Consider the following 13,396-nt stretch of genomic DNA (forward strand, 5'->3'; position numbering starts at 1 on the left):
CTGCCCCAACGCCCCTGAAGGCAGGGGGAGAGAAAACCTGATGTTGGCCATGTACCCTCCAAGCCCCCAATTGCAGATGGTTGGCTATCATAGCCCGCTGTGGGGAGGGCTTGCAGTATGACTTACATGTTACTCTTTGGGTATTTAATGTGTGGCCTCCACGACTGACCGTTCTTAGGAGAACGGCCAGGGAAGGGACCCTCCCCCAGGGGACATATATGCTGTCTGTGTGGCCTATCATGAGCTCCCCTGTGACACTGGCATGGGTACAGAACCCAAAAGAACCACGGGGAGCTGAGAAGGTGTGGTACCATCACCCAGTGCAGAAGCCCTTGGTGGCAGCACTGTTATCCAGAGATAAAAATTTGACCTGTATTTTGCCTGAGGGACATGATTTACCCCTCTTATTACCTGTGCCTGCTTTGTCGTTTCGGCCATAGGTTGGCATGCTCCAACATCATTGTGGACAGGGCCCACACCTATGGCAAAGTGACCAATGTCTCCAACTGTTGGATCTGCACTGTCCTTCCAGCAGCAGCTGTAGACAGCCTGCCCTGGCATGTACATTCAGCTTCTGTGAAAAACTGGATGTGGCTAGAGACTTGGGGTCCCATGGACGATGGTTGGGATGCAACATGGTAAACTTTGGATAGGGGGCATTGCAAAACCTGCATTGCAAAAAATGCCTGCCCCCTGGCTGACCCATAGCATTCATGATGAATGGGGCTGGCTAATGAGAGAACACGTGGTGCCCCCATTGCAGGTACCATAATATATAGATCAACACTGGGGTAAAGTCACTGTGGGATGGTTGCCCACTGTGGCCTGTAAAAACATAACACATGTCACCACACCAAGGCTGTGGTGGAACAAGCAGCCTTACCGAGGCTGAGCCCTGCTGGACTTTGTGTCCCTGGGAGTTTATGGGTCTGAGGGGACACGGGATGGCCATATCTGCCAGCCAATTGGACTGGATGTTTTACTTGGCGGTGCCCTTATGTGCCTGCCACCATACTTCCCTCATTGCCTAGGTGCCTGCACAACTGGAAGGTGCTACATTCCTGGGTTTCGCGAGTGTGGTGGGCCCCCTGGTGGCTCTACCCCTTAGCAATAACTATCATTGGAGCAGTTTTCATCACTGTAGAAATGCAGATTACAGCCCTTGCAGAACACACAGTTCAGGTCCTGAATTACACCAGAGTTGCCCTCCTTCTATTAATTGATGAGGTTGGTCAAACCAGGAAAGTAGTGCTGCAAAACTGGATGGCCTTAGACATAGTAACAGCTGACCAAGGTGGCACCTGTGCCCTTATAGGGTCACAATGTTGTACATATATCCCTGACAACCACCAGAACATAATAGCAGCTTTACAAGGGGTGTTACAGGAGATTAAGGTGATTGAGTGCCTTACTGATGACCCCCTATGGAGATGGTGGGCGTCTCTGGGCTCTAACCTACATTGAGCCCTAATAATGATGGGTAGTTATAGCAGGAATATTAGTGATAGGTTGTTGCTCCCTGTATTGTTGCTGTGGCCTATGGGTTCAGGGTGCCATCATATGTACACAGGTCCCCACTAAGAGGACTCCCTGAGCCTAGGGGATGGATTGTAAGGAAGATGGCTGTACTGCAGCCAGGCAGGCATAGGCCGAGGTAAACATCCTGCATGACCCAGTGGGATTGGAGTGCAGGTGCACAATTCCGTGCATTGTATAACCACAGCTATGTAGCCATAACATGGGAAGGCTCATCACCTGGCTCTGAGCCACTATTGTCTGTGAGGTGTATAAATATTGTCTGTGAGGTGTATAAATGCAGGACTGACACTGTGAAAGAGCTGCTGAATAAAGCCATGTCCCATCTACCTGCTGTCTCTTGAGTGTTCTTCCAACTCCCTGTTCCCTGTCCACCCAGTCCCTTTGGACCTCAGCTGGGGCTTGAACCTGATAATATAGTTCCTCAATACTTTTTTTTTTCTTTTTCTTTTTTTTTTTTTGAGACAGAGTCTGGCTCTGTCACCCAGGCTGGAGTAGAGTGGCACGATCTCGGCTCACTGCAAGCTCCACCTCCCAGGTTCACGTCATTCTCCTGCCTCAGCCTCCCGAGTAGCTGGGACTACAGGCACCAGCCACCATGCCCAGCTAATTTTTTGTATTTTTAGTAGAGACGGGGTTTCACCGTGTTGGCCAGGATGGTCTCGATCTCCTGACCTCATGATCCACCCGCCTCGGCCTCCCAAAGTGCTGGGATTACAGGCGTGAGCCACAGTGCCCGGCCAGTTCCTCAATACTTTTTAAAAGAATAAATGAATATATGAATGATGAAAGACAAATAACACTATTTTAGAGGTCTGAGGTATGTCTCTTGCTTGTTCTAGGGGCTCCTCAGCATTGATTTGGCTGAGGAAATGACAGATGCATGATAGAAAAAGGGGAGTACCAGCCAGGCTTAATGAGAGACTGATAGCTTCCTCCACCCACTTCTACCAGCACCGTGAGCAGAGCAAAGTCAGAGTTTATGACTTAAAATTAGGCCTCAGGAATGGAGGAAGGTATCCAAGTCCCTCGAAGAGCAGGAAATCTGGAACAGCCTGTGTGCTGGTTATTATCCATTAGCCACATCTCCATCTATACTCCACTCCAGAAAATTGATCTCTATGAACTTCAGACCCAGGTTCCTTGATTACGGCTAATGGATGGGTGGCTAGTTAGGCAACTGGAGAGAACAATATTGGCATTTTTATGACAAGGTTTGAAGAGGTAGGTGCCCATCTCAGAATGGGCACAGGGTGTTAAAATAAATGTGTCTTAGGCAAAATCCAAGAGACAGCCAAAAAACTGAGTGCCCAAAGTGTGAGACAGGGAAAGCCCACCCCTGAACACACATCCTCCCTGGGGAACCTGAAAATCCAGATCATGGGAGAAGGATTTAACCTTACCTAGAGCTGAAACAAATTTAGAGAGCTGAGAGAAATATAAAAGTAGAAGAAGCAGCAGGAAGAGCCCTGTAGGCATTCCCAGACCCGAACGAAGCCAGTGAAACCCATTTCTGACTTTATCACCCAGGGATCCTTTGGGAGGCTTCCAGTGGAATTGGGGAAAGACCACAGGGAGAAGGAAACTTCCAGTTGAACTTTACAATAATTTTGACTGGGCGTGAATTTTCCAGGGCAGAATCCGGGGGTGCAGGGCGAATTGGAAGTGCAGGTATGAGCACAGAAGCCATGGCATGGAGGGGGTGAAGCCTGAAAGTCCTGTGGGGAGGCTTATAGCCTGGGGCAAATTCCCAGCCCTGCTCACCAGCTACCTGGATATAAACTCAGTGCTGCTGGGGTAGCACCACAGAAGTGAGACTGGCCTTTCTGGCTGTATGGGAGCTGGGTGAGGCCTGTCACTGCTAGCTTTCCCTCACTTCCCTGGTGGCCTGTATGAGGCAGCAGAGGCAATTCCCCCAGGAATGTAACTTTATTGGCCTGAGAAACACACCCCATCCCCCAGAGCACCTGCAGAAAGCCCAAGGAGATTCTGAGCTCAGGCAGGTCTAACCCTGCCCCCACCTGATGGTCTTTCTCTACCAACCCTGGTAGCCAAAAACAAAAGACATAATCTCAAAAGACATAAGCCCTATAGCCCCACCCACTGCCTGAGAAACCCAGTATTTATCCAGGAGACCCTAGGGCAAGCTTGTATCCTCCCTACACTATCATAGCTGATGCTCTCTTGAAATCGCCACCTCCTGCCTGGAGGCCAACCAACACTAACCATTACAGCAGCTCCTAAAACAACAATCCCGCCCCAAGAAAGAAGAAAACGACAGCTAACCTCCCCGCCTGTAACATCCTGGCTAGCCAGAGGTCCTGAGTCTGTCCACATGACAACTTTACTGCCAGGACAACTAGCATTTGAGAAAACCAGCACACGAAACAAAACGACAACCAAGGTCCCACACAAAGTCCACTTCACTCCCCTGCCACCTCCACTGGAGCAGGTGCTGGTATCCACAGCTGAGAGATCTGAAGATGGATCATATCACAGGAGTCTTTGCAGACACTCCCCAGTACCAGCCTGGGGCCCAGTATCTCCACTGGGTGGCTAGACCCAGAAGAGAAATAACAATCACTGCATTCTGGCTCTCTGGAAGCCCCATCCCTAGGGGAAGGGGGAGAGCACTATGTCAAGTGAGCATCCTCGGGATAAAAGAATCTGAACAGCAGCACTTGAACCTCAGATCTTTCCTCTGACATAGTGTACCCAAATGAGAAGAAACTAGAAAAATAATTCAGTAATATGACAAAACAGGGTTATTTAACACTCCCCAAAGATCACACTAGCTTACCAGCAATGGATACAAACCAGGAAGAAATCTCTGAATTGCCAGAAAAAGAATTCAGAAGGTTGATTATTAAGCTACTCACAGAGGCACTGGAGAAAGGTGAATACCAACTTAAATACATTTTTAAAATATTACAGGATATGGTTGGAGAAATCTCCAGAGAAATCGATAGCATAAATAAAAAAAAATCACAACTTCTGGAAATAAAAGACACACTTAGATAAATGCAATATACACTGAAAAGTCTTGACAATAGAATTGAACAAGTAGGAAAAAGAATTTCAGAGCTCAAAGACAAGGCTTTCAAATTAACCCAATCTGACAACGAAAAGAAAAAAGAATTTAAAAAAAAATGAACAAAGTCTCCAAGAAGTTTGGGATTATGTTAAATGACCAAACCTAAGATTAATCGGTGTTCTCAAGGAAGAAGAGAAATCTAAAAGTTTGGAAAACTTATTTTAGGGAATAATTTAGGAAAACTTCCCTGGCCTTGCTAGAGATTTAGACATCCACATATAAGAAGCTCAAAGAGTACCCAGGTTATCTAAAGTCAAGATGAAGGAAAGAATCTTAAGAGCTGTGACACAAAAGCATCAGGTAAGCTATAAAGGAAAATCTATCAGATTAACAGCAGATTTATCAGCAGAAGCCCTACAAGCTAGAAGGGATTGAGGTCCTATCTTTAGCCTCCTTAAACAAAACAACCATCAGCCAAGAATTTTGTATCCAGCAAAACTAAGCTTCATAAATAAAAGAAAAATACAGTCTTTTCCAGGCAAGCAAATGCTAGGAGAATTTGCCACTACCAAGCCAGAACTATAAGAACTGCTAAAAGGAGCTCTAAATCTTGAAACAAAACCTTGAAATTCGCCTTGAAATTAGAGCAGAAATCTTACGGAACCTATAAAACAATAACACAATTAAAAAATGAAAGTATTCAGGCAACAATTAGCATGATGAATAGAATAGTGCCTCACATCTCAATGCTAATGCTGAATGCAAATGACCTAAATGCTCCACTTAAAAGATACAGAATGGCAGAATGGATAATAATTCAACAACCAAGTGTCTACTGTCTTCAAGAGACTCACTTAATACATAAGCACTCACATAAAGTAAAGAGGTGGAAAAAGATATTCCATGCAAATAGACACCACAACCTAGCAGGAGTAGCTATACATATATTTGACAAAACAGACTTTAAGGCAACAACAATTAAAAAGACAAAGAGGGACATTATATAATGATAAAAGGATTAGTCCACCAGGAAAATATCACAGTCCTACATATCTATGCACCTAACACTGGAGCTCCCAAATTTATAAACAATTACTACTAAAACCTAAGAAATGAGATAAACAGCAACACAATAATAGTGGGGAACTTTAATACTCCGCTGACAGCCTAGACAGGTCATCAAGACAGAAAGTCAACAAAGAAAGAATATAAACTATACCCTAAAACAAATGGACTTAACATATATGTACAGATCATTTTACCCAACAACTGCAGAATATACATTCTTTTCATCAGCACATAGAACATTCTTCAAGACAGACCATACGATAGGGCACAAAACAAGTCTCAATACATTCAAGAAAAATAAAATTATATCAAGTACTCTGTCAGACCACAGACCACAGCAGAAGTGAATGAAATTGAAACAAAAAAATACCAAAAGATAAATGAAACAAAAAGTTCTTTGAATAAACAAAATTAATAGACCATTAACAAGATTAATCAATAAGAGAGAAAATCCAAATAAACTCAATTAGAAACAAAATGGGAGATATTACAACTGCTACCATGGAAATAAAAAAGATAATTCAAGGCTACTATGAACACCTTTACACACACAAACTAGAAAAGTTAACGAAATGGATAAATTCCTGGAAATATACAGCTCTTCTAGATTAAAACAGGAAGCCATAGAAACTCTGAACAGACAAATAACAAGCAGCAAGATTAAAAGGGAAATTTAAAAATTGCCAACAAAAAAGTTCATAACCAGATGGATTCACACCTGAATTCTATCAGATATTCAAAGAAGAATTGTTACCAATCCTGTTGACACCATTCCAAAAGATAGAGAAAGAGGGAGCTCTCATTTAATTATTCTATGAAGCCAGTATTATCCTAATACCAAAACCAGGAAAGGACATAACAAAAAAAAAGAAAACTACAGACCAATGTCCCTGATGAACACTGATGCAAAAATCCTCAACAAAATACTAGCTAACTGAATCCAACAGCATATCAAAAAGATAATATACCATGATCAAGTGGGTTTTATACCAGGAATGCAGTAATGGTTTAACATACACAAGTCAATAAATGTGATACACCACATAAACAGAATTAAAAACAAAAATCCCATGATCATCTCAACAGATGCAGAAAAAGCACTTGACATAATCCAGCATCTCTTTATGATTAAAACCCTCAGCAAAATCGGCATAGAAGGGACATATCTTATGGTAATAAAAGCCATCTATGGAAAACCCACAGCCAAAATTATACTGAATGGGGAAAAGTTGAAAGCATTGCCCCTGAGAACTGGAACAAGACAAGGATGCCCACTTTCACCTCTTCTATTCAACATACTCCTGGAAGTCCTAGCCAGTACAATCAGACAAGAAAAAGAAATAAAGGGCATCCAAATTAGTAAGAAGAAACCAAAGAGTTGCTGTTCACCAATGATATGATCAAATACCTAGAAAACACTAAAGACTCATCCAAAAAAGCTCCTAGAACTGATCAATGAATTCAGTAAAGTTTCAAAATACAAAATCAATATACACAAATCAGAAGCTCTGCTATACACCTACAGCGACCCAGCTGAGAATCAAATTAAGAACTCAATCTCTTTTATAAGAGCTGCAAAAATAATAAAATACTTGGGAATATACCTAACCAAAGAGGTGAAAGACCTCTACAAGGAAAACTACAAAACACTGCTGAAAGAGACAATAGATGACACAAACAAATGGAAACACTTCCCATTATCATGGATGGGTAGAATCGATATTGTGAAAATGACCATACTGCCAAAAGCAATCTACAAATTCAATGCAGTTCCCATCAAAATACCATTACCATTCTCAGAACTAGAAAAAAACAATCCTGAAATTCATATAAAAAATGCCTTCATAACCAAAGCAAGACTAAGCAAAAAGAACAAATCTGGAGGCATCACATTACCTGACTTCAAACCATTCTACAAGCCATAGTCACAAAAACAGCATAAAAATATGTACTGGCATAAAAATAGGCACATAGACCAATGGAACAGAGTAGAGAACCCTGAAATAAAGTCAAATACTTACAGCCAACTTTGACAAAGCAAACAAAAACGTAATGTTTGGAAAGGACAACCTATTCAACAAATGGTGCTGGGATAATTGGCAAGCCACATGGAGAAGAATGAAACTGGGTCCTCATCTCTCACCTTATACAAAAATCAACTCAAGATGGATCAAAGACTTAAATCTAAGACCTGAAACCCTAAAGATTCTAGAAGATAACATCGGAAAAAGCTCTTCTAGCCATTGGCTTAGGCAAAGACTTCATGACCAAGAACCCAAAATCAAATGCAACAGAAACAAAGATAAATAGATGGGACTTAATTAAACTCAAAAGCCTTTGCACAGCAAAAGAAATAATCAGCAGAGTTAACAGACAACCCACAGAGTAGGAGAAAATCTTTGCAAACTATGCATCTGACAAAGGGCTAATATCCAGAATCTACGAGGAACTCAAACAAATCAGTAAGAGAAAAAACCAAACAATCCTATCAAAATTGGGAGAAGGAAATGAATAGACACTTTCCAAAAGAATATATACAAATTGCCAACAAACATATGGAAAAACATATGAAAAAATGCTCCGCATCACTAATGATAGGGGAAATGAAATCAAAACCACAATACGGTGCCACCTTTTTCCTACAAGAATGGCCATAAAAAAAAAATTTTTTTAAAAAGAGATGTTGGTGGAGATGTGGTGAAAAGGGAACACTTTTACACTGCTGGTGGGAATGTAAGCTGGTACAATCAATATGGAAAACAGTGTGGAGATTCCTTAAAGAACTAAAAGTAGATCTATGATTTGATCCAACAATCCCATTCCTGGGTATCTACCCAAAGAAAAATAAGTCATTATACGAAAAAGATACACACACACAGATGTTTATAGCAGCACAATTCACAATTGCAAAAATATGGAAACAGCCCAAATGCCCACCAATCAATGAGTGGATGAAGAAATGTTGGTATATACATACCATGGAATACTACTCAGCCATAAAAAGGAATGAAATTATGGTACTTATGCATGTAACCAAACATCACTTGTTCCCCAAAACCTATTGAAATTATACACACACACACACACACACATATATATATGTCTTACACGTGTTCTTGCCAAAGAGGCTTGCCACTCCAGAGGAGGCCCCTGATAACCTGGTAGGCAAGATGAGACTTCCCCAGCTACATCAATATTTGCTCAATAGGCTTGTGTACAAAGTGGCCACAGTGGCATGGATGAAGGCTATGAATGGGCTCCATAACATGGCCTTCTGCTCACCAGGTTTGACTGGGATACTGTCACTACAGGGTGACAAGCCTGTCGACAGAAGAGGCCAATGCTGATCTCCAACATGGTACCTCTCACTTGGAATGCTGATGTGTCCAGAGTTGGTTCCTTCCGGTGGGTTCTTGGTCTTGCTGACTTCAAGAATGAAGCCACAAGTCTTCGCGGTGCAAGTTATAACTCTTAAAGGTGGCACAGACCCAAACAGTGAGCAGCAGCAAGATTTATTGTGAAGAGCAAAAGAACAAAGCTTCCACAGCCTGGAAGGGGACCCGAGCAGGTCGCCAACGTTTATTCCCTTATTTGTCCCCGTCCACATCCTGCTGATTGGTCCATTTTATAGAGCTCTGATTGGTCCACTTTACAAACCTCTAGCTAGCCACAGAGCACTGATTGGTGTGTTTTTACAGAGCACTGATTGGCGCATTTTAGAATCCTCTTGTAAGACAGAAAAGTTCTCTGGGTCCCCACTCGGCCCAGATGTCCAGCTGGCTTCACCTCTCACTGAGTTAACCATCTAATGTCGGGTTTGTGCTGTACCATCATGAAGGAAGCAGAAATTTGTCTTTGTGGGAACAAATATTTTTCTGAGCACTGATTTGCCTTTCAAATCCACAGCACTTCTTCCACCCCCACCATTTATGGATTTAGGGAATATTTTTTGCTCCACCTTGTTATCACCCACAGCATTGCCTCTTTTGACCAGAGAATTAATTTTGCAGCAAAAGTGGAGTCATTGTATTTTTCCTGTGGAATTCACTAGTGTTAACATGTGTCCCCTCACTCAGAGGCCTAATAGAAGATGAGATGGCATACTGGAGACTCAGTGATAATGCCAGCAGGGAGATAACACGCTGCAAAATTGAGGTGCTGATCTATAGGATGCACTATATGTTTTAAAACAGCATATAAACAGCACCAAAGACAAAAACCACATGATTATCTCAATAGATGCAGAAAAGGCCTTTGACAAAATTCAACAACCCTTCATGCTAAAAACTCTCAATAAATTAGGTATTGATGGGACGTACCTCAAAATAATAAGAGCTATCTATGACAAACCCACAGCCAATATCATACTGAATGGGCAAAAACTGGAAGCATTCCCTTTGAAAACTGGCACAAGACAGGGATGCCCTCTCTCACCACTCCTACTCAACATAGTGCTGGAAGTTCTGGCCAGGGCAATCAGGCAGGAGAAAGAAATAAAGGGTATTCAATTAGGAAAAGAGGAAGTCAAATTGTCCCTGTTTGCAGATGACATGATTGTATATTTACAAAACCCCATCATCTCAGCCCAAAATTTCCTTAATCTGATAAGCAACTTCAGCAAAGTCTCAGGATAAAAAATCAATGTGCAAAAATCACAAGCATTCTTATATACCAATAACAGACAAACAGAGAGCCAAATCATGAGTGAACTCCCATTCACAATTGCTTCAAAGAGAATAAAATACCTAGGAATCCAACTTACAAGGGATGTGAAGGACCTCTTCAAGGAGAACTACAAACCACTGCTCAACCAAATAAAAGAGGACACAAACAAATGGAAGAACATTCTATGCTCGTGGATAGGAAGAATCAATATCATAAAAATGACCATAATGCCCAAGGTAATTTATAGATTCAATGTCATCCCCATCAAGCTACCAATGACTTTCTTCAGAGAATTGGAAAATACTACTTTAAAGTTCATGTGGAACCAAAAAAGAGCCCACATTTCCAAGACAATCCTAAGCCAAAAGAACAAAGCTGGAGGCATCATGCTACCTGACTTCAAACTATACTACAAGGCTACAGTAACCAAAACAGCATGGTACTGGTACCAAAACAGAGATATAGACCAATGGAACAGAACAGAGCCCTCAGAAATAATGCCACACATTTACAACCATCTGATCTTTGACAAACCTGACAAAAACAAGAAATGGGGAAAGGATTCCCTATTTAATAAATGGTGCTGGGAAAACTGGCTAGACATAGAAAGCTGAAACTGGATCCCTTCCTTACACCTTAAACAAAAATTAATTCAAGATGGATTGAAAACTTAAATGTTAGACCTAAACCATAAAAACCCTAGAAGAAAACCTAGGCAATACCATTCAGGACATAGGCATGGGCAAGGACTTCATGTCTAAAACACCAAAAGCAATGGCTACAAAAGCCAAAATTGACAAATGGGATCTAATTAAACTAAAGAGCTTCTGCACAGCAAAAGAAACTACCATCAGAGTGAACAGGCAATCTAGAGAATGGGAGAAAATTTTTGCAATCTACTCATCTGAGAAAGGGCTAATATCCAGAATCTACAAAGAACTCAAACAAATTTACAAGAAAAAAACAAACAACCCCATCAAAAAGTGGGCAAAGTATATGAACAGACACTTCTCAAAAGAAGATGTTTATGCAGCCGAAAGACACTGAAAAAATGCTCATCATCACTGGCCATCAGAGAAATGCAAATCAAAACCACAATGAGATACCATCTCACACCAGTTAGAATGGCCATCATTAAAAAGTCAGGAAACAACAGGTGCTGGAGAGGATGTGGAGAAATAGGAACACTTTTACACTGTTGGTGGGACTGTTAACTAGTTCAACCATTGTGGAAGACAGTGTGGCATTTCCTCGGGGATCTGGAACTAAAAATACCATTTGACTCAGCCATCCCATTACTGGGTATATACCCAAAGGATTATAAATCATGCTGCTATAAAGACACATGTGCACATATGTTTATTGTGGCACTATTTACAATAGCAAAGACTTGGAACCAACCCAAATGTCCAACAACGATAGACTGGATTAAGAAAATGTGGCACTTATACATCATGGAATACTATGCAGCCATAAAAAATGATGAGTTTATGTCCTTTGTAGGGACATGGATGAAGCTGGAAACCATCATTCTCAGCAAACTATTGCAAGGACAAAAAGCCAAACACTGCATGTTCTCACTCATAGGTGGGAATTGAACAATGAGAACACTGACACAGGAAGGGGAACATCACACACCGGGGCCTGTCGTGGGGTTTGGGGAAGGGGGAGGGATAGCATTAGGAGATATACCTAATGTAAATGACAATGTAATGTTAATGGGTGCGGCACACCAACATGGCACATGTATACATATGTAACAAACCTGCACGTTGTGCACATGAACTTAAAGTATAATAAAACTTGAAGAACTTAAAGTATAATAAAAAATAAATAAATAGATAAATAAATAAAACATTAGTCAAGATACGGTGATTTTCCATAGCCAGAATACACAGGTCTGGGAACCAAAGGGAATAAATAAAAATGACCTCAATCACTATTATACATTACGTAGGTGTGCTTCCTGTCTCTCAGGCCTTCAGGTTAATGGGTTTGGAAGTGCCAGTACCCAAGGGAAGAATATTTCCACCAGAGAATAATGGTTATGGTTCTCATTGTCAGGAGATTAGCTGAGCTGGGAGAGCCAGCTGAGCTGCCAGGTGTCATTGTAGCCCATGTAACAAGTTACAAATGAGTTACGCCTCTAATCACTTACTAAGATGGTATTAGCAAGAGTCTAAACCAGAGTGCCAACTCCTTGTTTTATTTCCTCCTATGGAATGGCACACAAATTGAGGGCCCAGTGGATCAGTGCGGACATGGGAGTCATCTCACTATTGAAGGAGCCCTAAATAAAAGGCTCCAGTAGTTTTATGGGCCCTGGAATGGGGAATGGGAGAAAGAAGAGAGCTCAGAGTGAAAAAATACTAGGTCCTGAGTCAGGGTGTGAAGTGTCTTCAAGGTTTTCCCTCCTCCTCCCATAAGAAGGTCTCAGCAGAGATGCCTGAGAAAGGCCTCTGCCCAAGGCCTCAGAGAGTCCAGGAGTTAAGCTGTCCAGGCTAGGAAAATAAATATGTAAAGATCATGACTGGCTAGAAGGATCTAAGGCCTTGACTCCAACTCTGTTTCTGTGCACCAAGTCTAGTGTGAAGAGGGAAGATTTGTATCTGCCAAGTAAACTCTTTGTAATCGCCTATGGTCAGGCCTGAAATATCACACGTAGGTTTTTAAGCAGGAGCTGATGAATTAGAAGTTGACACTGCCTACTGATCATTTCAGGTTCCCCAATATGCTGAACCAAGAGGTAGAGAAACAAGTGACCATACTGGGTGGGGTGATTGATCCTGATTGCCAAGATAAAATTGAGTTCCTGTTACACACTAGCAGCCAGGAGGACTGAAAATGGACCTAGGTGATTCACTGAGGTCCTTCTAGCATTCCCATTGTCAATAACAAAAGTTAATATAAGACTGAGGCAATTCAATAAGAGTGAACCATTAAGGACTTAGATCCTGTGGGAATGAAGTTTTGGGTCATCATGCCATGTAAAAATTCTTGCAGATATCAGAGAGTAGAAAGAAGGTGGAATGGGTACATAAACAAGGCAGATACGATTTATCAATGGAGGCCTGATGATCAGCTACAGAAAAG

Source organism: Nomascus leucogenys, chromosome X (genome assembly GCF_006542625.1).
Source record: "Nomascus leucogenys isolate Asia chromosome X, Asia_NLE_v1, whole genome shotgun sequence".
Lineage (NCBI taxonomy): Eukaryota > Metazoa > Chordata > Mammalia > Primates > Hylobatidae > Nomascus > Nomascus leucogenys.